At 48.2% G+C, this 27,316-nt stretch overlaps 1 protein-coding gene across 5 annotated transcripts in view; it reads right to left on the bottom strand.

Moving 5' to 3' along the window:
* Positions 1-27,316, bottom strand: part of CALN1 (calneuron 1) — a 474,033-nt gene that overhangs the window by 439,680 nt on the left and 7,037 nt on the right. The window contains exon 1 of one of the 5 annotated variants that reach the window (XM_029221328.1): positions 23,644-24,047. The exons of 3 other annotated variants lie outside the window; for them this stretch is intronic. The gene's annotated coding sequence lies outside the window, so the exon portion shown is untranslated. Of the gene's footprint in view, positions 1-23,643; positions 24,048-27,316 lie in introns of those variants that run through there. One more of the 5 variants, XM_029221331.1, reaches the window with a different exon arrangement.

The following is a 27,316-nucleotide window of genomic DNA, read 5'->3' as shown; positions in this document are numbered from 1 at the left end:
GGGACTTCCTTGGTGACGCAGTGGTTAAGAATCCACCTGCCAATGCAGGGGACACGGGTTCGAGCCCTGGTCCAGGAAGATGCCACATGTCGCGGAGCAACTAAGCCCGTGTGCCACAACTACTGAGCCTGTGCTCTAGAGCCCGCGAGCCACAACTACTGAAGCCCACGCGCCTAGAGCCCGTGCTCTGCAACAAGAGAAGCCACCGCAATGAGAAGCCCGTGCACCGCAAGGGAGAGTAGCCCCCGCTCGCTGCAACTAGAGAAAGCCTGCGTGCAGCAACGAAGACCCAACGCAGCCAAAAATAAATAAATTTTTTACAAAAAGGCAGCATCCAGTCTCTTACTTATGAAGAAACACCAGAGACTTAATTGTTAAAATGAGGAAAATGTCACTGTCACCGTGACCATTCACTGCACTGTTCACTGCCTTCTCTACTAGAAACTCTGTATTGTAGGCATTAACCAACATGATTAGACAAGCAATTAGAGACATAAGATTGCAAAGCAAGAAACAAAACAAAATGAACCTCTCCCTGAAGATATGACCATCTATCTGGAAAACCCAAAAGAATTCATGAAAAATCTATTACAAATAACGTACTGTCACCAGAATAGACACATAGATCAAAGGAACAGAATAGAGAGCCCAGAAATGAACCCACATTTATATGGGCAATTAATCTACAAAAAGGAGGCAAGAATATATACAACCGGGAAAAGAAGGCCTCTTCAAAAACTGGTGCTGGGAAAACTGGACATCTACATGCAAATGAATCAAATTGGACTACTCTTTCACACCAGGCACAAAAATAAATTCAAAATGGATTAAAGACTTAAATGTATGACCTGAAACCATGAAACTTCTAGAAGAAAACATAGGCAGTAATCCCATTAACATTGGTCTTACTAATTTCTTTTTTGGATATGTCTCTTCAGACAGGGAAACAAAAGCAAAAATAAACAAATGGGACCACTTCAAATTAAAAAGCTTTTGCAGGGGAATTCCCTGGTGGTCCAGTGGTTAGGACTCCACGCTTTCACTGCCGAGGGCCCGGATTCAAGCCCTGGTTGGGGAACTAAGACCCCACAAGCCACGCAGCATGGCCAAAAAAAGAAAATAAAAAATAAATTTAAAAAATTTTGAAATAAAAAGCTTTTGCGCACTGAAGGAAACTATCAACACAATGAATAGGCCACCTACTGGATGGGAGAACGATATTTGCAAATGATATATCTGATAAGGGATTAATGTCCGAAATATACAAAGAACTCATACAACTCAACATCAAAAAAAAACCACACACACACACAAACAACTCAACTTTAAAATGGGCAAAAGATCTGAATGACATGTTTCCAAAGAAGACATACAGATGGCCAACAGGCACATGAAAAGATGCTCAACATCACTGATCATCAGAGAAATGCAAATCAAAACCACAGTGAGCTACCTACCTCACACCTGTTGGCTATTATCAAAAAGACAACAAATAACAGTTGCTGGTGAGGATGTGGGAACCCTCCTGCACTGTTGGTGGGAATGTAAATCGCTGCAGCCACTATGGAGAACAGTACGGAGATTCCTCAAAAAATAAAAAATAGAACTACCATATGATCCAGAAATTCTGCTCCAGGGTATTTATGCAAAGAAAACAAAAACACTAATGCAAAAAGATATATGCACCTCTGTACTCATTGCAGCATTTTTTACAATAGCCAAGATATGGAAGCAACCTAAATGCCCATCAGTAGGTGAATGGATAAAGAAGAGGTGGTGTATATATACAATGGATTATTACTCAGCCGTAAAAAAGAATGAAATCTTGCCATTTGTGGTAACATGGATGGACCTAAAGGGTATTATGCTAAGTGAAATAAGTCAGACAAAGACAAGTGTATGATTTCACTTATAAGTGGAATCTAAAAAAAAAAACAAATGAACAAACATAACAAAACAGAAACAATCATAGATACAGAGAACAAACAGGTAGTTGCCTGAGGGGAGAGGGGTGAGGGAATGAAAGAAGTAGGTGAGGGATATTAAGGGGTATAAGCTTCCAGTTGCAAAATAAATGAGTTACACATATTAAATGGACATTGTGGGGAATATAGTCAATAACTATATAATATCTTTATATGGTGACAGATGACACCTAGAGTTATCATGGTGATCATTTTAAAATGTATAGAAATATCGAATCACTATCTTGTGTAACAAAACTAAAATACTGTTGTAGATCAACTATACTTCAAAAACAAAAGCAAACAAACTCATAGAAAGAGAGATCAGATTTTTGGTTACCAGAGGCAGGGATTGCGGGGGAGTGGGAAAAAGATGAAGGCAGTCAAAAGGTACAAATTCCAGTTGTAAGATAAATAAGTACTAGGGACGTAATGTACAATGTGATAAATATAATGAACACTGTTGTATGTTACATATGAAGCTTATTAAGAGAGTAAATCCTAACAGTTCTCATCACAGGGGAAAATGTTCTATTTCTTTAATTTTGTATCTATGTGAGATGATGGATGTTCACTAAACTTGTGATAATCTTTCATGATGTGTGTAAGTCAAATCATTATGCTGTGCGGCTTATATAGTGCAGTATGTCAATTATACGTCAATAAAACCGGAAGAAGAAATTTTTTAAGAAAAATTAAAACCAATTACAAAGAATAAGAGAATTTAGTAAACTTGGGGGGCGTAAAATTAACACACAGAACTTATTAGACTTCATATATAGATACAATACTGAGTTAGAAGAAACAATATGTTGAGCAGAACCTATTTACAATGGCAAAAATAATTAAATAAATTAGAATTTTTACATACTTTTCAATTATATCAAAAGGAGAAGTAAAGCAATTCCTAAAAACAGGAAATAAACTAAAACATGCAAACACAACTGTATTTCAGGTTAATGGCTTAACTACGGAGGGAAGAATTTTTTCAAATTACTTTAACACATAATATTTTGACTCTAAATTCCAAGTGAGGGCTTCCCTGATGGCGCAGTGGTTGAGAGTCCGTCTGCCGATACAGGGGACACGGGTTCGTGCCCCGGTCCGGGAAGATCCCACATGCCGCGGAGCAGCTGGGCCCGTGAGCCACGGCCGCTGAGCCTGCGCGTCCGGAGACTGTGCTCCGCAATGGGAGAGGCCACAACGGTGAGAGGCCCGCGTACCGCAAAAAAAAAAATGAATAAATAAATAAATTCCAAGTGAGACAGATCCTAAGGACAAAACAAACAAACAAACAAAACCCAGGGAAAGTATATATAAGTTAACGTCCTTAGGAATCAAGATTTTCTGTTTTAGAGAAAAGAAACATAAATATAAAATTTTTAAGTGAAATAGGGACTTCCCTGGTGGTCCAGTGGCTTAGACTCTGTGCTCCCAATGCAGGGGGCCCGGGTTCGATCCCTGGTCAGGGAACTAGATCCCACATGCCGCAACTAAGAGTTCGCATGCCGCAACAAAAGATCCCACAAGCCGCAAAGAAGATCCCGCGTGCTGCAACTAAGACCCGGCGCAACTAAATAAATAAAAAAATAAATATTTAAAAAATAATAATAATAAATAAAGTGAAATTAAAAGCCTGAAATCTAATTTGAATAAGAATATTAGTATGAATTCAGGATTAATTTTTCTCTTTCAAGATAATGTGTGTCCCAGTTTTGCCTCTGTGAAGGCTTCAAAGTAATAAAACTCAGTAGCAATAGCATCACTAGCATTCAAACTGTGATCTCTAAATACCATTTCTAGCTGTAAGTAATCAGCTCCAAGGGAGGAAATGTAAAAGTCAGCCTGGGACTTCTTATCAGGCCTGAATGCAAGTAAGCTCCCAGTGATGTCAAGTGACAGAGGAACAAATTTGAAGAAATGTCCAACGGCCAGATATGGGGAAATTCGTTAATCTGAAAATTGATATGAATGTTAACTGCTAAGGCAACAACTAATTATTATTTTTAAAAATGACAAATGAAAGAATTGAGCAATTACTCTGCCTTTTCTATACAGACTGCATTATAAGGTAACCAAACATTTGATGAGACAAAGTTCTTCTTTAGCGAGGAATCATGACTAATAAATTAAGATGGAATGATAGAATGAGAACATACCATTTTACCACCTCAAATGAAATAATAGCTCTAGGTAATGATCATCAATGGCTACTAAAATCATTAGGTGTAAGGTTGATAGCGAACTTGATGACGGATGAATCAGGCTGACAGAACCACAACCTTAATTAGCATCAACAAAGTGGGACAACCAGACACAAAGTGCCTTCTGATGTGAGGCAAGAGGAAGCACGTGGCATGACTTAAAAGAGTTCTTTATATAAAGACTAGAATCTGAATCTAATCAAACCCTCAGTTATAAATATAAGGTCACAAGAGCATAGAGAAGTATGTTAAACAACACGTGAGAAGAGAGCAAGCCAAAAGCAGAATGTGGGAAATTTACAGGGAAATTACACCATTTCTAACAACAAATTAATGGTATAGAAAGAAAAGGAGGGCAACTACTGTGGATTAAAAAATACCTGAGAGAACTATCAACCAGCTGTGATGTGCGGACCCTATGAATAAACTACATAATTGAGGCAACAGGGAATATAGAACACGGAGATGATACTGAAGAATTATTGTTAATTGTGTTGGGAGTGACAGTAGTATTTTAGTCGTAGTAAATAAAAGGCATCTTTATCTGTTAGAGATACATAATGAAGTATTTACATGTGAAATTACACGTTAGAAGAAGAAAAGTAAAACAAGATTGAAAGAACATCAGCAATTACTGAAGTATGTGTCTGGATACATTAGTTTCATTACACGTGTCTGTCTTACTTTTGTGTATATTTGAAAATTTCCATAGTAAGAGGTTTTTTAAACGGTTGGAAACAGAGCTTGGTGAATCTGGATCTTGGCACGGTATCTTGTGTATTAAGGGCAACGAAACATACTCTGGACACATAAGGGCAGTTTGGCATTCAAGTGGGGCTGACACTTAACAGCATTTTCTAACATGAGCAGTTATGGAGATGGGGAAGCCAGGTTAGAAACCAGGGCACAAGACAGGGGTCTCTTCATAGCTTTCCTGGGCTGAGTAAGATGGCATCAGAGGGTTTCTGCCATCCTTGCTATGATCACTGCTAGGCCTGTCCCTACAGGTATGCTCAGAGCTCGGCATCGGTAGACACCTAGTAAATGTTTGTTGAATGAATGTCAGATGTTATCTAGTCAACCATCTACAGGCTGTGCTGTGATGCATTTTAAACAATCCACCCCTGCTCACAGTTATCCCTCTCACACTAACCTATGACGATGGCTCTAATTTGCACAATCATAGACGCTCCTTCGGTCGCTGGCGTTGTCATAGCGATTGTTCTCAAATGTGGGATCTCTACACAGTGAAGGGTCCTAACTGGTTATAAGGTAAATGGCCAGTAAGTTGTTACTAATAATAGTAAAACAATTAAGAGAAGTATGTTGTTAGTCTTACTTCCTAGTACGAGGATATTAACATAACCAGAGAGTCTCGCGTGGAACGGCACAAAACAGGGGGGACATCTACTCCCCCTTCAAAGGCCCTGGGAGGCTCTCACTCCTACGCAAGGTCCAAGCGCAACAGGCAGAACGTCCCCTTCTCCCAGGCCAGCAGACCCAGTGGGACTTGGTGTTCAGCGATTCCACCAGCCCCAGCCCTTCGGGCCGAGTCACTCGGCTGGGACCCCGTGCTGCCCCCCACCTTAATCCCACCCAGGCCCTTGATGACTTGGCACCGCATCCATCCTCTGACACAAGGACATGGGACCTGAAGGGTCTCGGAGTCAGATGGAGCCCTGCTTGCCGTGTGGGCACAGACCCAGGCTCAGGTTTCCCTTTAGGCAGGCCCCCTTTGTCCTGACCCCCTCCTCATCAACACCAACGACACCATCTATCATCAGTTCCAAGACTGATTATTTCATGGTTTAAAAGCTCTGAAATCAAGGTGCCTTCTACAATCACTGGCATCTTAAACTGGACAAAACATCTAGTAACAGTTACACAAGTTGAGTGCTTGCTCAAGTATGCCAGGCATACCTCAAGGAGCTTTTCATGAATTTATTCATTTAGCCTGCATGATAACCCGATGAGGCAGGTGCTAAGATTAATACTGTCCCCATTTCAGAGATGGAGAAACTGAGGTCCAGAGGTGGTGAGTGGCAGAAGGGCAAGTTGTGCTCCCAAACACCACTCCTCACCTGAGCTCCCACTCCCAGCCCTCGAGGGGCCCAGAGCATCCTGGCAGGGTCCTTCTGACCACCAGCAGCTTCTCTATTTCTTTTTCTTTTTTTCTGGCCGTACCTGGTGTGGCTTGCAGGATCTTAGTTCCCCAACCAGGGACTGGACACGGGGCACTGCAGTGAAAGCACCGAGTCCTAACCACTGGACCAGCAGGGAATTCCCAGCTTCTCTCTTTACCTAGTGTTCTGTACAAATGTTGTCACTTCCTACATGTGCCGTCGGCAAACACAGCACACACCGCCTCTCAAGCATGCCAAGAACTTCGGGGGTGCTACCTTTGCGTTCGGGCGCTCAGCCTTCTGTCATGAACTCTGGTGTGGGCCCTGGTCCCCTGTCTCCTCCACCCTGTTCCCCTCACTAGGATGAGGCCCTGCCCCCAGGGTACCCAGGCTCCCAGCTGGAATCGGGCTGCAGGGAAGCTTCATTGTCCTCGGATAGTGAAAGGTACTCAGATGAGTCCCAGATATGGGCTCAGAGCGCTGCCTGCCTCCTGGACCCCACCTGGCGCAGCTGGGCCCCAGCTATCATCTGCAGCGTAGCTGAGCCTGCCACGCCCTTTGGTCCCAGTGCCCCTCCCCCAGGGCCAGGCACTGGGTGAGGCGACCCCCAGCCCCTGTCCCCCCACCCTGCCCCACTGAACCTGCTTCAGTAAAATCAGACTGGAACATCAAACATACCCCACATTCCAAATGAAACCCCAGGCCTTGGTCCAAGTCCTTTGTCCCCAGCCCCAAGACGGGTTTCCAGAGCCAGTCAACCATAGGAGCGAGGAATCCCCAGCGCCCCCAGCTCTCCCTGGAGGATACCTCTCCCCACCCCGCGGAAAGAAGCTTCCAGATCATGGAGGCTACAGCCCAGGCCTGGCTTTCCCTGTAGGACCACAGTCATCCACCCACCTCCTGGCCACAGCTGGCCCTGCTGCTGCCGGCTTCCTGAGAATGTTCCCTGCAGGCCATGCAGGCTGCACGTGGACCCCAGCTAGAGCAGAGCAGTCTCACCTTCAGACATGGGGGCCGCCTCATGCATGGGCAGGTGTCAGTGTCTGCTTTTTCACTGCTGGGCATCCCGGCAGAGGTTACAGAGGCGGAATCCTCTAAACACACATACACGCGCGCACGCGCACACACACACACACACACACACACACACACACACACGCTCCCCCTTCCTTCTGCTTCCAGGACGTCTCTGCTGTGTCTAAGGCTTTCCGCTTTTAAGAGTCCCCTGTTAAAATTAAAATACTCCTGAGAGCAATGAAGCTTTGGCAGCTAATAACTTACTTCTCAGCTAATATATCTTCTCATCGCTCTCACCAGGTGGGGAGCAGTGGGGTAGGAGGCTGATTCACAGGCTGGAATCAGACTGTGGGAGGATCTGAGACCAGGGAGTTCAGCTGGAGGCCCCGGACAGCTCGTGTCGGGATTGGGGCTGGATCAGTCATTTTGTGTGTCCCCCCAGGGCTGGGTCCTTAACAAGGGCTTAGAATTATGTGCTAAAATCCAACACGCAACCAGGGAAAGGGACCAATCCAGTCACCGCCCCCCTCACCCCAGTTCACAGCTGGGGAGACTAAAACTCAGAGAGGTCAATCCACTTCCAAAGGTTACACAGCTTCTCTCACAGGCCAGAGGGCTGTGATGCAAGCTCAGGGGCTCTTGCGTTGGGTGGTAGAAAGACACTCACACCACCCTCCCAGAACCCCCCACTGCTCTCACCTTCACCCCAATATGGGAGCACAGAACTTTCCAGAGATGTGACAGAAGAGCAGAGTTTGGAAATGTCCAATGTAAACTGCCAGCACGCGGCCCAGGGGACATCCGCTGTCTGCCCCCAGCCTTCTCAGCCGTTGAGTCTTCCACAAGCATCTCTTTCCATTTTTGTGACATGCCTGGATGGCCTGAGACTCCATTAGTCATTTAATTTCCCTTTCCCGTGACTCTTGCCTCCAAATGTATATCCTGAATTCCAAGTATGCTGTAGACTGAACTGTGTCCCCCTCAATGTCATACACTGCAGCCCTAACCTTCAACATGACTGTATATGAGACAGGGCCTTTAACGAAGTAATGAAGGTTAAATGAGGTCAAAAGTGTAAGGGCCTAATCCCATAGGACTGTGGCTTTAAAAGAAGAGGAAGTGATCTCTCTCTTTCTCTCCCTCTGTCTCTCTCTTTCTGCCATGCGAGGACACAGTGAGAAGGTGGACATCTCCAAGTCAGGATGAGAGCCCTCACCAGAACCTGACCATGCTGGCACCCTGATCTCAGACTTTCAGCCTCTAGAACTATGAAAAAGATAAATGTCTGTTGTTCAAGCACCCCAGCAATGGTACTTTGCTACACAGCCCAAGCTGACTTATACGAAGTTAGCATCCTTCTCTTTGCTGGGGCACTAGAATCTAATTCATACTAGTGTGTGATCCACTGCTGATGCATCAGTATTATTTCCTTCTTATTATAAGACAGGGGGTGGCGACTCCAGTGCCTACAGGGGCTGGGCAGTAATGTAAAGAGGCAAAGCAGCCAAGTGTCAAGCAAGCAGGAGGCCACAGTGGAATGGCTCACCTTGTCCAAAGGAGTAGCCACAGCTCATCACCTACTGACTGCTGCTGTGAGGGAGTCTGGCACGGCACGGCCAGACGTAATGTTTAAAGAGAAGCTAGAAGTCCAGACGGTTAAAACAATAAATTGACTGATTTTTAAGTGCTGGCACCTACTTCAAAGGTTTAAAACAATTTGTGAGAAAACAACAACAAAATTAAAAAACACAACAACTCAAAACCAAACAACAACAATGGCCAAGCTCTTTGTGGGTTGGCTTTTGCCCAGGAGCCCCCAGTTCACCATCTCATTTTAGAAGAACCTCCTGGGACAGTTCTGGAAGCCACAGCAGTGACTGAGATGCTGGGACCCCAGGCAGTGGGAAGAGGCCTGGGAGATAATGTGTGGCTGCAGGTCACCAATTGGGCCACTGGCCTCGTCGTGGGGACCCAGTTGGGATGTACAATCAAGCTCTCACCTGTGGCTTCCTTCGGCAGTGGTCACCCCGATGCCTGCCTCTGATGTATTCCCCAGGGTCCAGGACCCTCCACCTAGAGGCAGCACCAAAAGAGACAGACAGCCTCAGCCCTAGACCCAATCTGCTTCCATGCTGCGGCGCTGCTCTTCCGGAAGCTGGCTACTGATGCCTACAGGGGCCCCTTCACCCCACCCTTGACACTTTCCAGTCACCTGGAACATCACACCCAGCTGAGGACTGTGCTGGGCTGGGCTCGGCTGGTACAGGTGGCACAGGGCAGCAGCAAGAAGCCACAGGGAGCTGAGGCCAAGGCCTTGGTCCAGGGTGTCGTGGCCAAAACGTTCTTCAGGTGCCGGGTCAGCTGCCAGAGGGGGCTCAGGTTCTCAGGGATCCGCAGGAGAGGGCTGAGGCTTCGTCCAAGCTGGAGTGCAGGAGACATGCTCCATGAGGACGGTTGAGGGCGTCCAGGCTGGATCTGGAGGCCGGGGTTTGGGAAGCACCAGTGTCGTTTGGTGCCCTCCACCCCCCATTCCCAGGGACTGTGGCTGCCCAGAGGGTTGAGGGCTGTGGTCACCACATCACCCCAAACATCCTGCAACCCCGACTCCACCTCTCCAACCCAAACGAGACGAAGATCAAACGCCAGACAACAAAGTCAGGGCCGGAACCACCACCAGTTTGTGTGGACAAGCCCGTGTCCGGGCAGGAGGCGGTAGATTAGGACCTAAACTAAAAGTGACAAGGAAACCAGTTACCGGCCTGCGGGGGGCTCGGCTCCCACATGCTGCAGCCCTGGGCTCCGCCAGCGCCACTCTCTGAAACGCCAGCCTCCCCTGCCGGCGCTGGTTCCACTGTGTGTTGAAATGTATTCATTATATTTTAATATGATTATGTTCAATCCAGTAGACTGAAACAGATTTGTCCAGAGGTATAATTAGTTTCTAAATGCCTGTTATTCTTGGTGGCAGTGTTGGCAGAGGCTTTGAGAATGGAGGGGAGTCCATTAGCTCTTCGTGTCCATTAGTCATGGTTGCAGGGGCCTCATCAATGGGTCTTGGGGTCACCCTGGCTGCGTGGGACGCAGGGGCTTCTCTCTTGGGCTTAGGCCAGGAAACCAGGAGGGACTTTCTGCCGTTGACTTCTAGAAATGGACTGTTATATGGCAGAATATGAGGTCCAGACTTGAGTTCACTTACCCTCAGACTGCATGGAAGAGCCTCACCTGGGCAAAGGGACCAGAAGGGGGTATGAGCCTGGCCCGGCCCAGTTCGATGAGACTCTTGTCCCATCTCATGACTACTAGTTCTCTGCTTGAGAAACTGTGAGCCCAAATTTCCCAGAAAGCCAGACAGGGCTAGGCAGGGCTGCTCTGCTATGACCACTGGGCTGAGCTGATCACTCCAGGAGTGGTCTCTTAGGAACCACTTCTGACAACCTCATTTAGGTCTTTGTTCTGGGGACAGGGTCTAGCTATGGTCAGCACTGACCCCTGGTGTCTGGGGCTCATCCAGACTCCCCACTACTGGGCCCATCGTCCAAGCCTCCATCCTTCCCATCTAGATGACCACGGCAGCCTGCTCCCACTCCTGCCTGTTCTCCGAAGAGTCAGAGCAATCTTTGGAAAGCATGAAATAGATCACATCATGTCTTGTTTAAATTTCCAATCATATGCAGAATAAACTGTCAGTGCCCTACCGTGGGCTACGAGGCCCTGTGTGACCCAGCCTCTGACCACCTGCTCTCCTTTTCCCATTACTTAATCCCTGGCCCTCCTACGCACCCAGCTCATTCTTGCCTGGGTATTTGTATACCTCATGCTCCCTCTGGAGGGCTCATGCCAGATCCATGAACCTCTTGCTTCTCCTTATCATTCAGGTCTCTGCTCAATGTCACCTCCTAAGAGAGGCTCTTCCCAATCACTCAGGTGAAGTGCCCCCTCCACAGACACTCCAGACACTCTCTGTCCTATTTTTTTCCAGTATAGCATTTATCACTATCTGAAATGATCTTATCTATCCATCTATCTACCTACTTGATAAATTTGGGAGTTCTACTTATAATAATTGCAGAGCAGCTCACAGAAGACTAACTCTCCAACAAATAACAATCACAAATTCTGGGGAGTATCTAAAAGACAACGCTCAAAAGTCACTGAGAGTGACCACAAATAGGAAGAAACGGATAGGGAGTTGATATTCGGAGGAGGGAAAGCGATTTCCCATTTTTATGGTTTTCACCTGAAGGTAGCCCCCTGTCAGTGCCCTGTGAGGCTAGAAACTAAAACCTTACTGTTAAGGAATCAGAAGACAGAGTTCAGGGAGTCAACAGCAGCAGGGATGTACCAGAAGGGAGAGAGTCACAGAGGGGAGACCCAAATACCCCGAGTAACTCTGCCGAACCTCTGGTCAATCCCAGGACTATACACCCAGGGCAGACTCAGGCAGCCCAGCTAAGACTCAGAGAACTGAGAGGATGTTTCAGCTCCTGTCCAGCCAAGTTAACTTCCTGCCAAAACAAACAAACTGACAAACAAGTGGACACTCTTCAGATGCACATAACAGAACCCAGAGTCTCTGCCATGTGTCGTTCACAAAGCCCAGGACGCAATTCAAATTACTAGACATACATACAACCCGGCAAATGTGACCTGTATTCAAGAGAAAAGGCAGCTGGTGGACACCAAGCTCAAGCTGACTCAGATATTGGAATTAGTTCAAAGACATAAAAGAAAATATTTGCTCAATGCTTATTGTCTGTCTCTCCGTCTACAGCATGAGCTCTTCAAGTGTGGGAACCTCATCAGCTCTGTCCCTTGCTCTAACCCAGCACCCAGAAGAGCAAATGGTGCACAGAACGCATATAAACGTGATGCAAACTAGGATTGTATTTCTTCCTCCTTATTTTCTGTCTTTATCACTTGAGGCCCCTCTTAGATGAACTGAACAGCAACAGAGGACAGAATGATCATTATTCCCTTTTGAAAAGAGGGCATGATTTTATGGTCGTGAATTAGTAGGGGCTGTTATAGACAAGTGGCTTTGATCTCTAAACACTGCCAAAAAGAAAGCATGTAGATCAGCTACTCTGAAACCCAATGTCATCATTTTTCAGAAATCATTCTTCATCACTTAACTGCCTTGGAGTCAAAAATATGTATATAAAATTAGCTCATTCTGGGACCTAAACGTTTAATTTGTGGCCAGTTTATTTCAGAGGAAATGGTTAAGCCCTAAGTTAAATATAATGGGTTTTTTTTATGGGGAGGTTAATCACTGAGGTGGATGTTTACATTTCTTTCTGGATTAGAAGTTTTTCTGCCATAGTCAGAGTTGCTAGACCCTTGGTCTGGACTCTACAGGGGACCCCAAATTCTCCCTGAGGAGTTTCTCAGCCGCACTGCAGGCAGGGTGATATTCAAAATGAGGAACCACGTAGGGCGCAGACACTGACCAATCAAAATGGACGCTAGTCGAGCACCAACCAATCGGAAGAGAGGCCAGTTCGAAGGAGCTGGTGTGGCGGAAGATGCATCCCAAACAGCATTGTGCTCAGGAAGGTGTCCTGGTCACCTCCTCCGTTTCCATAAGAGGATTTCAGGGCCCCCTCCAGCTCCACCACCTGTTAAAGCATATGGGATTGTACCCATCCGGCAGCCCAGGGCAGCTGCCCTCCAAGAACTTGTCAAGGAGAATTACCTCAGAATTCATTGCCCAGTGCTCATGCTGTTGGGAGAAAACCCACCCATCGAATTAAGTTAAGCCATTTCCCTAAACCATGATTTTCAAGCTATTATGACTAGTGGGGAAACCCTTTCTTCAGGTAAATGTTATGAGGAATCCCAATATGAAAAATGACAGGGACGAAGCTGAGGGTTTGGGGTAGGTAAACCCTCAGCACAGCCATCTTTACCACCCTCCCATACACACACACACACACACACACACACACACACCCTTGAACACTACAGCAGCCTCTGATGCCACGCCTTGGAATCACTCTTCATGGAAAAAGGCTTGAGGGGAAGGCAGCCTATCATCGATCATCTCAATTCTAAGTTTGAGTCAGACCTCCTGAGAGTATTTTGGGGCAGCTCTCTCTCCCTAACCATCCCCCCCCCCCAACCTTGAGGAATGTTCCAAGAGGCAGCCATATGGACAGTAAGGCCATTCAGGACATTGCATGTTGTATTACACCGTGTCCCTTCTCTGAGGACCCACGGGGAACATTTCTCTCTGCCTCCAGAAACAGAAATAGCTGTGCCTTTTCTGAGCAGTTCGTTGGCTCTTATGGCGAGGATGCTTTCATAAAGGACCGCTTCCTTCTCTGTGTTGGCTGAGAGAAAGCTCAGGGCTGCCCCAGAGTCCCACCTCTAGCAAATGCACAGGAACTGATGTCATGAATTTTGTGTCCTAACCTCATTCCTGGCTCCACTCTTGCTTTTGCTGTCTTGTTTTCCCTTTGTCTTATTTTCTTTGTCCATTTATTTTTTCATTTAATTATGCCTTGCAGTTGGATATGCATCTTTGCAAGCCGCCTTGCGTCCTTTCTGGAACAAGGTAGTGAAGATATAAATGGATCCTAAACGTGGGGTTTCTGCAGTGCGCCATGGCTCTCAAGTTGGCCACTTTATAACCGACTTCAGCAGGGACCAGCTCCCACATCAGCAATTTCACTGTCTTTTAAAACCAGGAAATCATTCTGCCTGGCCAAAAAGACGATGCTGATGCACTAGCTAGGCTTCACTTTATTACATATTCATGTAATCTTGTTAGCTTCCTTGTGCACGGTACAACCATGCCAAGAGGAGGTGAGGAAGGAAGAAACTCATGACTCTGTTTGAATCCCGAATATTTGTTACTCTCCCTACACGTGCCATGGACTACCCTTAGGCTCTGATGGGGCAGAGCAAAGGAAAGGGAGGATTTGGAGTGTTGGACAATCACTGAAGCTTAGATGTCTTACATTTTTGCTGGTATTATTTCACTTTCCTCCAAATCAGTGACTAGAAGGGAGAAAGCCATCTGCCCCATCCAGGAGTCTTTAAAATATAGGTCATGCTCCCAGCAACCTCCCACTCAAGGGGCAGTCTTAGTGACCTGGGGTCGGAAAACAAAAACAAAAACAAACCAGTGTCCCAACAAGAGCAGTGTATCCACAAGAAAGCAGGAACTCAGTTACTGGGCTTCCCCAGCTCTTAGTAGGAGGGTGAGCTCTGAGGCTTAGGCATCAGCTACACTATATACATAGGGACTAAACAGAAACATGCTGGAGGAAAACCTCTCCCAGAGGGACTGTAAAGACAAGGAGATCTCCCATGCTGGCCCTGAGCTTTTCAGCTCATCCTGAACCACACAGACTATGGCAAGGCTGGGAGCTCCCTAAGCGCAGGGCCCAATCCCCTTCCCCCCCCACCCCAAGGACTCCATGAGGGCCTGTGTGGTTCCTGGTATGTTACGGGCGGAAATCTACAGGGTACCAGTGGATTGATAAGCCCCTGAGGGCAACTGCAGGGCACAGTGGCAGAGACGCAAGAAAACTCTCAGCCTTGACATTTGGGAAACATCTGGGCTTTTCTTTCTCACTTTTTCTCAGGCAGAGGTGCCTCTGGGTTCAGGTGAATTTACAATCTAGCTAGTCTCAAGGTGGCAATAGGAGCTCAGGGCTAAAAAACCAATCAGGACACCACCATTGGCTCAAAAGCATCTCTTAGGGGGTTGGAGCCAGGGTCAAGACAGCAACCTTGGACTTGGTTCAAAATGCACATTGGAAGCCAGGGATCCCCTCCCCCACTCCATCCTAAGGTCTCTAGAGAACATCTTCCTCTGCAACAGAGGACACATCACCCTCCCACTTCCCACAGAACTGAGCAGCTGGGAAAACACCCTCATCTCATTTCAGGAGAATGCTTGGGAGACCCGGACAGCCCAATGACCAGCTCCCTGGTGATGGAACCACTGGGAAACAGCCTTAGCTGAGTGGAGGAAAATTTGGTCCCTCCATCTGGTTCTCAAAAGACAGAGGCGGGGAGGGTCGGGGGGACTTCTCTGGCAGTCCAGTGGTTAAGACTCCGAGCTTCCAATGCAGGGGGCGCGGGTTCGATCCCTCCTCAGGGGAACTAAGATCCCACATGCCACGCGGACGAAAAAATAAAAATAAAAATAAAGACAGAGTGGGAAATAAGCCTGAGGATACGGCAGAAGAGAATGTGGTAGAAGGCCACGGGCAGCAGCTTTCCAAGCTCAAATGTTCGGTCCCAGGATTAGAGAGGGGGGAGAACCCAGGCCTCCTGAGTGCAAACACTGGTGAGGTGCGAGGCCCCACGTATCCACGTGTCCCTCGGCCTCCCCAGGACCTCCCTGAAGTGGACAGAGGGGCTGCCTTCCCATGCGACCGTGACCTGCAGCCCTGGAGAGCTCCAGGCAGCGCCAGGGAGGGGCAGCAACCATCAGTGAGAGGCCAGCCAGTGCTCTCCGTGAATCTGTGAATTTGCTGCCCCGCTGGGACTCGAGAATTCCGGGAGCCAAACCTTGGCCTCCCTTTGACAGAGCCACTTTTCATCTTCTTTGGCTTCGGGCGCCAGCAAACGCACACAGGCGAAAATCAGTTAATAACTATGCACGTTTTATAATAAATTTTAACAATTTAAGAGTCTGGTACAGCTTTATTACAGTTTTTATTTCACCGCACTAATTCAGTACCTAATAACCTGCCAGAGACACAGAATTCACTTGACATGTGCGCTGAGAGCTAAGATAATGGAATATGCAGAGGGAGAACCTTGGGTCACACCCAGCAAGGCGTTCCTCCTTCCCCTGGGGATCTGGGAGGGAAAGCAGCTCTCAGAATTGCTGGGAGTGGACTGTGACCTGGGGTCCCAACCTGGGTCCAAGCAGCGGGTTTCCCTGTGTTTCTGTCCCCCACGGAAGGACAGGCAGGAGGGATGGAATAGTCCGGACGGTGCCGTGTTTAAGGACAGCCTGACTCTGCCGGGATTAGTCTCAGAGCACACAGCCTGCCCCACCGCATTCCTTAGATCTTTTGGTGGCTAGAAGGTGGAATGGCTCATCTTCTTGGGGCTGGCAGCTGGCCACCTCCACCTCATTCAGGCCTGACCCGAGGGAAAGGAGATCAGCCCAAATGAAAACCTCTTAGGAACTAGGTCCAGCTTCCCTCCCTGCCTCTCCTGCCCACAGCACCTCCCCAGCAGGGCTCTCAAAGCCTGGCCCCCAGACCAGCAGCCTCTGCGTCACCTGGGAAGCTGTTAGACATGCAAGTTCTCAGCCCACCTCAGAGCCCAATCTGACGTTCCGGGGGTGGAGCTCAGGGGATCTGTGTCCTAACAAACCCCCCAGGTGATTTTGATGCACGCTGGAATTTGAGAAATACTCAAGTTTGAAAGGTCAAGAGAGAGCATTCTCTAGTGCCACCAGGAATGCTTACAAGTTAATGGGACTCAGTTCCAAAGCCTTTAAAATCACATTTCATGACCTCTACATTCTATTGCCAATCTTATTTAAAAGATAGTAATAGGTAGATACATACATAAATACATACATACATATGTTTGTATATAGATATCAGTATATGTATATATGAGTATGTGTACGTATACACGCACACACACACACACACATACACACAGCATTGTTCGGCATTCTCAAGTGAAAACAAAAATTTTCTTTATGTGCTATTTCAGAATGACATGGAATTTAATAAAATGTCTTATCCATGTGGGTGTAGTGCTGTATGTAACCTCTCACTGCTCTTCAGGTAAAATAAACTGATGTGGGAAAACATGAAAAAAAAAAAAAGAGAGAGAGAGAGAGCGTTCTAGAAATGTCTGTTGAATCTGTGATCAAGCCGTCCAGAGGTCTGGGGGTGAGTTCTGTGCTGCGGTCTCTACGCTGCCAGGAAAACCTGGGCCTCAGTCTCCTCATTTAGAAAGATAAGGACACAGGCTGGACCTCACTAAGGCAGCCCTGACATCCGGGACAGATGGCTGAAATGAAGCCCAGCAGGTGCCCACAGTGCCCCTGTCTTTAGGGAGAGGCCCGAGTGGATCACATCCTACAGCCCCCACTGGGGTGTGTGGTTGCTAAATGCATCTTAGCTTCCAAACAAAGGAGAACAACGGCAAGGAGAGGGGTCCACGACCAGCAAGAGTGACAGAGGGAGAGAAAGCAAGGTAGGCTGAATGTATGAGCGTGTGTGTGTGTGTCTGCACATGCGCACTAGGAGAATTTAGCTAGGTCCCTGCTCCTTTGGTTTTCTTTTCTCTCCCCTTTATCTCTTTCCTCTATCTCTTGACCATCTGTTTCTCCGAGAACATGATGAAGTCTCTCCCATTCTACTGAGAAGTAAACTCAACACTTCCTGAGGTTTTGAAACTCCCTCTGTCTGCCACCCTCTCTCTCCTTCCCACCAGAATGGATCCCCTTGAAATAGTGGTCTCCAATCAAAGGCATCACTTCACAGCTCCAGTTCCTTCCCTGACCTCCCTCAATCTGGCTTCCACCTCCATCGCTCCAGGAAAGCGTGTTGGGCGCTTCCTACTTTCCAAACCCGAGGGTTGCTCCCTGCCCTCGTTCTCTATGGCATCCCATCCTCTCCAGGTTCTGCCTTCTGATGCTAAGTAACTGCCACCCTTCGACCTTTTGTATCCTTAGTTTAAATCTTTACATTTGATGTTTCATTACATACACATGTATACATTATACTATCCAAAATATGCTAGGGAAATAGACAAGGTATAGTCTACCCAATTTTTTCAGTGTCCCTTGAATGAAACTCCAGAAGAAAATATTCTTTTAGAACAAAATGCCAGGAAAATTTTCTTTTCCTTGCGGAACTGGCGTACCATCTCATGGACAATGGATCCTTGCGGAACTAGCGCATCATCTCATGGACAATGGATCCTTGCGGAACTAGCGTATCATCTCATGGACAATGGATCCTTGCGGAACTAGCGTATCATCTCATGGACAATGGAACTCAAGAAGCAATTCCCCAAAACAGTTTGAAACAGGCAAATCGACAACGTCAGTCTCTATGGAGAGAGGAGGGATCTGGGGTGTGAATACTGTCCTAGTTCTTGATCTGGGTACTGCTTAGTGTGTTCAGTTGGTAAAAATGTATGAAGCTATATAATTAATGATACGAGACCTTTGGGATACATATTGTACTTCTGTAAGTATTTTAAGGAATTCCCATTTTCCTTTTTTAAAAAATTGAAATATACCTGATTTACAATGTTGTGTTAGATTCACCAAAGTGATATATATATATATATATATAATATATATATATAAAATCCCCTTTTTAAAATCCTTTTCCATTACAGGTTATTACAAGATATTGAGTATAGTTCCCTGTGCTATACAGTACGTACTTGTTGGCCCATTTTCCTTTTTTCTGACCAGAAGTTCTGATCAGATTGGTGGCTCTATTACGTATTTTTCTTTTATTTTTGGCCATACCGTGCGGAATGTGGGATCTTAGTTCCCTGACCAGAGATCAAACACGCGCCCCCTGCAGTGGAAGTGCAAGTCTTAACTGCTAGACCTCCACGGAAGTCCCTCAATTATACTCTTATACAACCCTTTGACCTTCAATTGTGCATTCTATTTTTTTCTGATCTTGTGCTTCTAAACTGTATTCTCCTTGGTACAGAATTTTTCTCCTTAGTTTATGATTTATATATTTTCTACTTCATTATATACCCACCACCAAAATGCTATCCAAAATGCTTTATGGAAGTAGCCAAGGTAGAAATAAATAGATCTTCTTTCAAGTGGAGAAAGTCTATTTTTTGTCTCTGCATCCTTCATGCCCGGCATATAGTAGTTACTCAATTAATGTTGAAAGAAAGAAAAGTCTATCTGTAAAGGAAAAGAGAAAAATAGGGCAAAAGCAAATGGAGATCTCAGGAGTCAAGAAAGGGGTCCTTTTAAGATGAAGGAGACCTGAGCAGGTCTCTAAGGATGCTGGGAAGAAGCCAAGAGAAAAAGACAAGTGGAAAATGGGGAGGATGATCTATGAGCCTTGTTCCCAGGAGAAGAGACAGAATACAGGAAGGGGATGAATTGTCTTAAACAGGAGAGACACCTCTTTTTCCGTCTCCTTGACTGGTTTTGCTAGTTTCCTCTCTTTAACCTGTAAATAGTTGTAATGCCTCAGAATCCAGTCCCGAGTCCTCTCCATCCGTAGCCCGTCTCCTGATGATCTCATCTGATATAGCTTTAAATACCATCTGGGCTCATGGCTCCCAAGGCTGTACCCAGCCCAGATCTCTCCTGTGAACTCAGGACAGCCCACTCAACATCTCTGCCGGGATGCTCAACAGACGTTGCAAAGTGAGCAGAACCAACTCCTGATCTTCTCCCAAACCTGCTCCACCCACAGCTGTCCCCACCAGAGGCCAAAGAAGCTTGAGTCATCCTTGACTCATCTTTTCATCTCACACAATTACCCAATCCATCAGCAAATCCCATTGCCTCCATTCTTAAAACAAAACAAACAAACAAACAAAAAACAGTAACAAAAAAAACAGAATCCTAGTACTTTGCACACATCCACTGTTACCCCCCATCCAGCCACCGTCCCCTCTCACTGGGATTTGGTAATCATCTCCCAGCTGGTCTTCCTGCTTCCACCCCATCACCTACAATTGTTTCCCAACACAGTAGTTGGAAGAATCATTTTAAAATGTCCCTCCTCTGCTCAGAACCCGGTGCAAACTTCCATCTCCCTCAGAGTCAGAGCCCAAGTTCTGGTGACACCTCCAAGGGCATGACTCCAGCACTGCCTTCTCCCCACACCCTGTCTGGGATTGCGCCCACCCAGGCCCATCACTCTCCCTGAGTGATGTTCTCTCCAGCACATGCTATTTACAATTTACAATTCACCCTGCTGTTGCTTATTTTTTGTCTTCCCCACTGGATCAAAGTTTCACAAGATCAGGGCTTTCTGTCTGGTTTGTTCACTGCTGTGCCTAGACCGCAGCTCCGTGCACGTTTTGTGCTCAATACGTATTGGTTGAATTCCATTTTCCCAAGTGGCTCTCTCTCCTATCTCCCTTAGAATAAAGTTCCCTCCTTTGCGGGCACCCAAGGCCCTTTGGGGCCTGGCCCCTCTCTCCCACCTGGCCCTCCAGAACATAGCCAGGTGGAATCACCCACCACCCCCTCAAGTGCCTCTTCCACCTCTGGCCTTTGCTTGTGTCACCTCCTCTGTCAAGAATGCTCTTCCAAAGCGACCTCTTTGGGGACTCACTTTGGGGGTCACCCAAATAACTGAGCTGAGCCCAAGTTAGGGCCCTACCGCTGTGCACCCGTGGTCCCCTGGACTCCTGCCTCTCATAACCCGCGTCATCGGCACGGACACAACTGTCTGTCTCCCACTTGACAGCAGAGGTGCCGTCATCCTGGGCTGGATGCCCTGGGTGAATGCTAGGTAGCGATGGTATTAGTTGTTGTTATTATTACAATTACTATTATCTTTGATAAATATTTATTAAATCAGTGACTCTCCCCAATGGGCACTGTCTACATACACATCAACTGATTGATGAACTGACGGATCTATTGATTGACTTGTCCTACGCACCAGAGTGACAGAGCCGTTTTCCCTTTTCAAGGCTCTTCTCTTCTTCAAACATGACAAAGGGGGGTAGCCCACAGTGAGGGAAGGCAGTGGGGACTTCGACGCCCAGCAAGCAGAACGGCTTCCAGGACACGCCTGGGGTCCACAGGCTCCTTCTCCAGGTCCTTGTGCAGGAGATATTTTGTATTAGTTCAGATTTCCCCACAAAAGGACATATTTGAGTCCCAATTTATGACAGTCACGGGGCTCTTTGATGCATCTGGCTCCACTGCATCTCTTAAGTAAAGTGAGTGAGCAGTGGTTTGGTTTAGCCGTTAAAGATCACCTATGTTGAAGGTTACATGTCCACAGGCCATCATGTGTTTATTCAATAAACTTTTCTGTAGTTTCAGGGCCGCACCAGGCCCCGCGCTAGCCATGGGGAGGGGTGTGATGGCACGGATGAGGTCGTCCCTGCCCCGAGAGAAGGCACGGGCCAGCGGCCAGTGAAGGAGACATTGGAGCTATTTAAATATCAATAGTTCCATCCTCGGTGATACAGTTTACTTAACTGAAGGTGGCTGCCTTCATTGGAAGGAGAGAACAATTTCTTTTATACCTGCTGTGTCCCCAAACCTTAGCTACATTATTCCATTGAATCCTGACAACTTTACCATATCACAGTTGAAGAAACTGAAGCTCACTGAGATTAGGTAACTGGCCCAGGCCACACGCTAGTAAGTGGTGGAGCTGAGATTCCAACAGAGGTCTGTCCTTCCCCGAAGGCCACGTCCTTTCTGCTCCATCACCCTGGTAATGTGAGAGCCCGCCAAGGCCATTAAATGAATTCCCATGGACCACAAAACTCTAAGAAGTTGCCAGGTCTAAACAAACTCCATTGGGATCTCTTTATAGCGCCTTGAAAGCCAGCAGCCATCCAATAAATTTTGACACACACACACACACACACACACACACACACACACATCATTAAGGTGAAGAGAAAAACTGACACAAAGGAACAGTCTACCTATTTAACCACTGGGCCTCAAGCCGGGTGAAGGGCAAAGGGCAGGAAGAGGGGCCCGTCTCTGCCTGAGAAGCACCCAGGTTGGACCCTCTGTCTATGAGCTCAGGGAAGTACCCTGCTCGCCATGGCCACGGTCCCACCTAGCATCCCAGCACCAGGCAGAAGCCCAACCCTCACGATGCCGTTCACAGACCAGCTGGAAGCAAAGCTGGGAGGGGGGTACGAAACCCTCCACAGGCCTCCCCCCTTCATCCTGCTTCCCGTGTGGCTTTCAGTTTACAGGAAACATCTCTCCCTGGATGCCTCCCTCAGAATCTCCAGATTATTACACGAATCCACTGATGGGCACAGCGATTAGGAATGCCATCAAGTGCTTCATTTGTAGGTTCTGAATAGCCTCTCCTAACCAGAGTGTTTCTGCCACGGCTGAGAGTTTTATTGTCCTGAGAATACGAATCACATTGCAACCCTGGTCTCCGGGAGGCACAGACACTGACGTCCATGCCATTCACCCAGAGAAAGTTCCCATTCTTTGCTGGGGGATTGGAAAGGATTTCACTGCACACACCCTAACTACTGTTCCTGTGAACAGCTGGGGACACTGCAGGCAATGACTTTGTGGGGAAATCCCCACTCCCGCGAGCTATGCTTTGGCCCAGATCCCTCTCAAGATTTGAAAAGCAATGTTAATCATCCAGAGTGTTTTAAAGCCCCTGGAAACATCAGTAAAAGTGCTTTGCATCCGAAGCTACTTTCCCGGGGCAGGGGGTTGCAAGCCTCCTCTCAAAGCACATGGACCCCGTATTTCGGGCTCCCGGGGACCGTTACCCAGGACAATGAAAATGGCTCCCTCTGCCAGGGCCTGGCTTTCAGGGACATCTGTGAGGTCGTGTCAAGCTGATTAAGAGGAAACCTCTCTTTCGGGTACGACTCGAGAAGAGCATTTCACCCAGAAGGAAGCTCTGGGGATGAAAACAAATCAACGAAGGATTTACAGATAGATGTTCTCTGGGCCCAAGTACAATTTACAAAATGCAATGGGAACGAAGATAAATCTCCCTCTCTCTGCCAGCCTAGAGCAGATTCCTGAAGAAAAGCAACTCTTTGCCACAGAACCTCAGACTCGGCTAGAAGTGGGTTTCCTCAAAAGGCACCGGGAAAGGGTTACGGATTCCTGAAATCCTACAGCAAGCATTTTAATCGAGTAGCATTCAATGTAAAGGGGAAGGGAGGTGCCGCACGGTGTTCCTGCCAGGACAATTTACAGAGAGAAAGTTCTATGCGATGAGTTTTCCAATAACACAGGGGAACGGCCATCGTCAGACTGACCCAGTGGCAGGTCATTGATTTAAGAAGCGAGTCAAAGTCAGGGTTATGCCCTTTTCATGCTGACCTGAGACAGGGGACCCGGCCAGGGAGGAAATGGTTTGGCAGGAGCCCGAGCTTGAAGAAACATGTTTCCTGGCTCCTCCAAGCCACTTGGGCAGCTAGGTGAAGCCAGGGCCAAAACAAACACATTGGGAGCTCCCTCCAGACCCCGACCCCTCCCCTTCCTCTGAAACCCATGAAAACTTGATTTGTTTCGACTAAACACAAGCTGGGAAACTGGAGAGGAAGCAGAGGGGAAGCAGGAAAGAAAGGCGGGCCAGGCAGCGTCCATGCAGTCAGTTGTGTTATTGATTTAGAGCCACACAAGCCCCAGAGTGCCATCGACAAGGATCATACCTCCTGCTGATCTCGGGGGAAACTCTCCAAGATCCATGGCTGGGAGTTTAGGAGAATCTCTAAGCCATCAGGAAGGAGCGGAGCACTGCAGCTCCTCAGAATGATGGACCAGGGCGAGCTTTAATTAACAGGGTCTGATGCCTCTTCTTTTTTGGTAACTGAGAAGATTTAAAGGGCTAGAGTCCCAATTTGGAGGGTGCCGGTGCTGCGCCTGCTGCTGCCTTTGCTGCTGCTCCGTCCACTGCTCCCAGCTGCTGGAACAGCTTCCTGCAGACCTCTCTCTTCAGCAAGGAAGCGGAGCAATGAAGGTGGAAAAGTGCAGCCAGGAACCCAGGGGGGATCTTGGGCTAGGTGGTTTGAATCAGAACTGCAGGGCCGTGGACCCAGGCACTGCCCATCCGAGTGAGTCCTGCACACAGTCTCCCAGACCGGGGAGAAGAGCTGGGCTCCTTGGGTGCAGGTGACTGCAGGAACCCCCTCTCCAGATGTGGGGTGGATGGACAGTGCCCAGGAAGAGCGGGCAGCAGGGGCTCTGCTGTGTGCTTCCTTCCTGAAAGGACGGCTGGGTGACAGCTACCGTGTACGCTGTACACACACCCCTGCCCATAAACACATGTATCTGTCCAGGTACACACACACCCCTGCCCATGCACACACATGCCTGCCTGCGTACACACATATCTATCCAGGTACACACACACCTATCTAGGTACGCACACATGCCCATCTTCCAGACCCCCAGGTACAAAGGCACATGACCTGCAGCCAGCCAGACGTCCTGTCCTATACCTGTATTTTACAGGTAGATCAACAAGGGAAATAGTTGTAACACAGAGCACAGCCAGAAGGGAGCCTAGGGTAAGGCGGTGGAGGTATGACCCAAGGGGTGGGGGGGGGGGCGGGGGTCCCTGCCTCTATGCTGCAGGTCCAGGAGCAGGGCTCTATGCCAGGGAGAGTCTCAATTCAAGACCAAGACCCCCAGAGCCCCGCTGGCCACATGGCCTCTCTCCAGCTGCTCCTGCTGTCTATTCGTGAAGACTCACCTTGGGTAAGACCTCACTGTCTCGTCCTCACACTTACCTATCCTGGGCTTGGCATCCTTACAAGAGTTGATTTTCTCGGTGACACTTCAGCCGATACAGCAGCACCCAGTGTGACACTTTCAATATCATTTTCTCCCAGTGAGCACCCAAAAGAAATCCGGCCAATTGGGGCTCAGCAGACTCAGGGCCCAGCCCTCAGGGGCGGGGGGTGGGGTGGGGAGGGGAGTCGAGCGCCGGATGCGGGTGAACCTCAGATCCTGCCCAGCTCTGCTAGGAGCACAGATGCGACCCTCTCCCCATCTTGAGCCTGGATTTCCTCATTTGTAAAATGACAGGGTTGAACTGAGCCAGCCCCCTTCCCCGAGAGGGGAAGCAAGGAGTGGAGACATGGGGACTCTCAGAAAGCACGCTCCATTATCCAAACACCAAGCTGGACCACATCTTCTCCTCGGCTGATGGGGACGGTGCACTGCAGAGGGCATCCGCTAAAAAAAAATCTAGAAAAACACTGTGCGGGATTATCTCCAAAGGCCTCCGAGTCAGTGAGGGATGGAGTGGGGCGGACACACGCTCCCTGATTGCAGCTTCTCCTCTGAGCCATGGGTCCTGCACACGTCAGGAAGCAAGTGCTTGCAATTCCAGCCGAGCCTCAGGTAAAATCACTGACAGCTCCAGTCTCTCCCCACCTTTCCCATACCCACTTTACCCCTGCCTGGTACCCTCCTCTCACCCTCAGATGCCAGTGCCCTCAAGCCCCCTGGCAATAAAAACCTTCTTAGCAAAGACCCTGCTATCACCCGCTTAGACATCAGCTCCATGTAACTTCCTGTCTCCATCCTCCGGGGAGACTTGCATATGGCATCTTCTCTTGCCTTGAATGAGAGTGACCAAGAAAAATGGGGAGATCGGGGCTGGGGGCTGAGGTGGGAGATGTGTGCCTGGCACAGAAAGTGTCCCCACAGACTCACAGCCCCAGAGCCCTCTGGCCCTCGGGGCATCTCTGAGGAAGGTGGCCTCTGGGGTTGACAGAGCTGGCACAGCAGAGACATGTCCAAGAAAAGCCACATGACAAGGAAGTATCTGGAGGGAACAAGGGAATTCCAAGCTCCATTCCTACTATCAGATCCTTGGGGTCTCTTCCCCTGTTTTCATTAATAAAATCAAGCCCCACATCTTTGAGACTGGCAACAAAGAGAGTGCTTCCCTGGGGAGGAACAGTGGCCTCGATGCCCCTCGCTCAGGGACCCCTGGAGTACTCTCCCCATGGGACCACAGCTGCCAGTGCCATGGCCCCGTGGCCCTTGGTGCCCCATGATGCCGCAATACACGTCTTTCCTCAGAACAAAGAGCTATGAATGCAGAGAGTGACAGGATCTAGGCCCCCGGGGCAGAGACAGTGGCTTACTCAGCCCCACCACAGCCCCCAGTGGGCCCTTAAGAAGGGAGGTCATCCGAGGCCCCCACCACGGGGAAGTGCCCTTGGGAAGATCCTGACCTCTCCAAGTCCAAACGGAAAAGATCATGGCCTAAAGAGACAGGTGGTCCCTCCCCACCTGTCTGAGGTCCACCGTTTCTGCTCCTTTGGCCCAAATGATGACCTGGCTCTCCTCCAGTGACTGACAAATGAGAATATCCACCCCCTTCATTCCTATCTGCAGGAGCTTAACTTTATCTGACTTTTGCAAGATAAGCTTACCAGAATACAACTCAGGAGGCCTCACTCTTTAAACGGTGGGACTGATTCCACGGAGCCTCGAAATTGGCCTGCCCCCAAATCTGTTTTTGTGAGTCTGGTTATCCACCCTGGCTCCTAGGCACAGGCCAGTCGCAGATGCTCTGCCACGCTGGGACCGGGCTTTCTCGACCACTCTTCCCAGGCACCCCTGCCCACTGGCTTCTAGTGGTTCAGCCAAAGGAGGCAGATGGGAAAGCCAGGAGGGACAGCGCGCAGAGGGATGACTCCCGCCCCCAGCCTCCTTCGTTACTGGTGAGACCAGCCTCACTGCACCCCTTCCGAGGTCCAGCACCAGCTTTGCCCGCCTCGCAGAGGTGCCAGCAGCTGGGTCATGTCCCCCTGCAGTCAGACCACCCACCAGCCATCCACACTCCACCCCAACTGCCCCCCTCCACTGTGGCAGTCCTGCTGGGTTGATGCCTCCATCAGGGCCTCTCTTAGGCCAGGTAAGACCACCTCTTCTCTTGTGTTCCCCAGCCCTAGAGATGGTAGCTGTTCTCACAGTGATTAATTCTTGGATTATGTCAGCTTTCCAGTTCCTGTGTAATTAATCCTCTGTGTTAAATGCCATCTGTTTGAAATAGCTAGTGTGGTTTTGTTTTCCTGACTGGACAAGAATTTTCCTTGGAGATCCCAAATTGGAGCGTTCTTATAGTCATGTTCAAGTCAGAATCGGAACATTCTGGCATATACCACACGTTTTGGAAATCAATGTTAACATTTGCAGGTTAAAAGAAATTACGAGAGAGAGGAAAGTTTTAAGATTGTTCCTCATGTTGGAGCCCACTGGCATATCCTTATGTTACATAGTTGTCATTTATTACACCAAATTTACAGATATCAAAAAGAAAAAATAGGGCTTCCCTGGTGGCGCAGTGGTTGAGAGTCTGCCTTC

The sequence above is a fragment of the Monodon monoceros genome, unplaced genomic scaffold, assembly GCF_005190385.1.
Source record: "Monodon monoceros isolate NGI ecotype Baffin Bay Population unplaced genomic scaffold, NGI_Narwhal_1 Super_Scaffold_13, whole genome shotgun sequence".
NCBI lineage: Eukaryota > Metazoa > Chordata > Mammalia > Artiodactyla > Monodontidae > Monodon > Monodon monoceros.
This window is presented reverse-complemented; position numbering and strand designations above follow the sequence as displayed.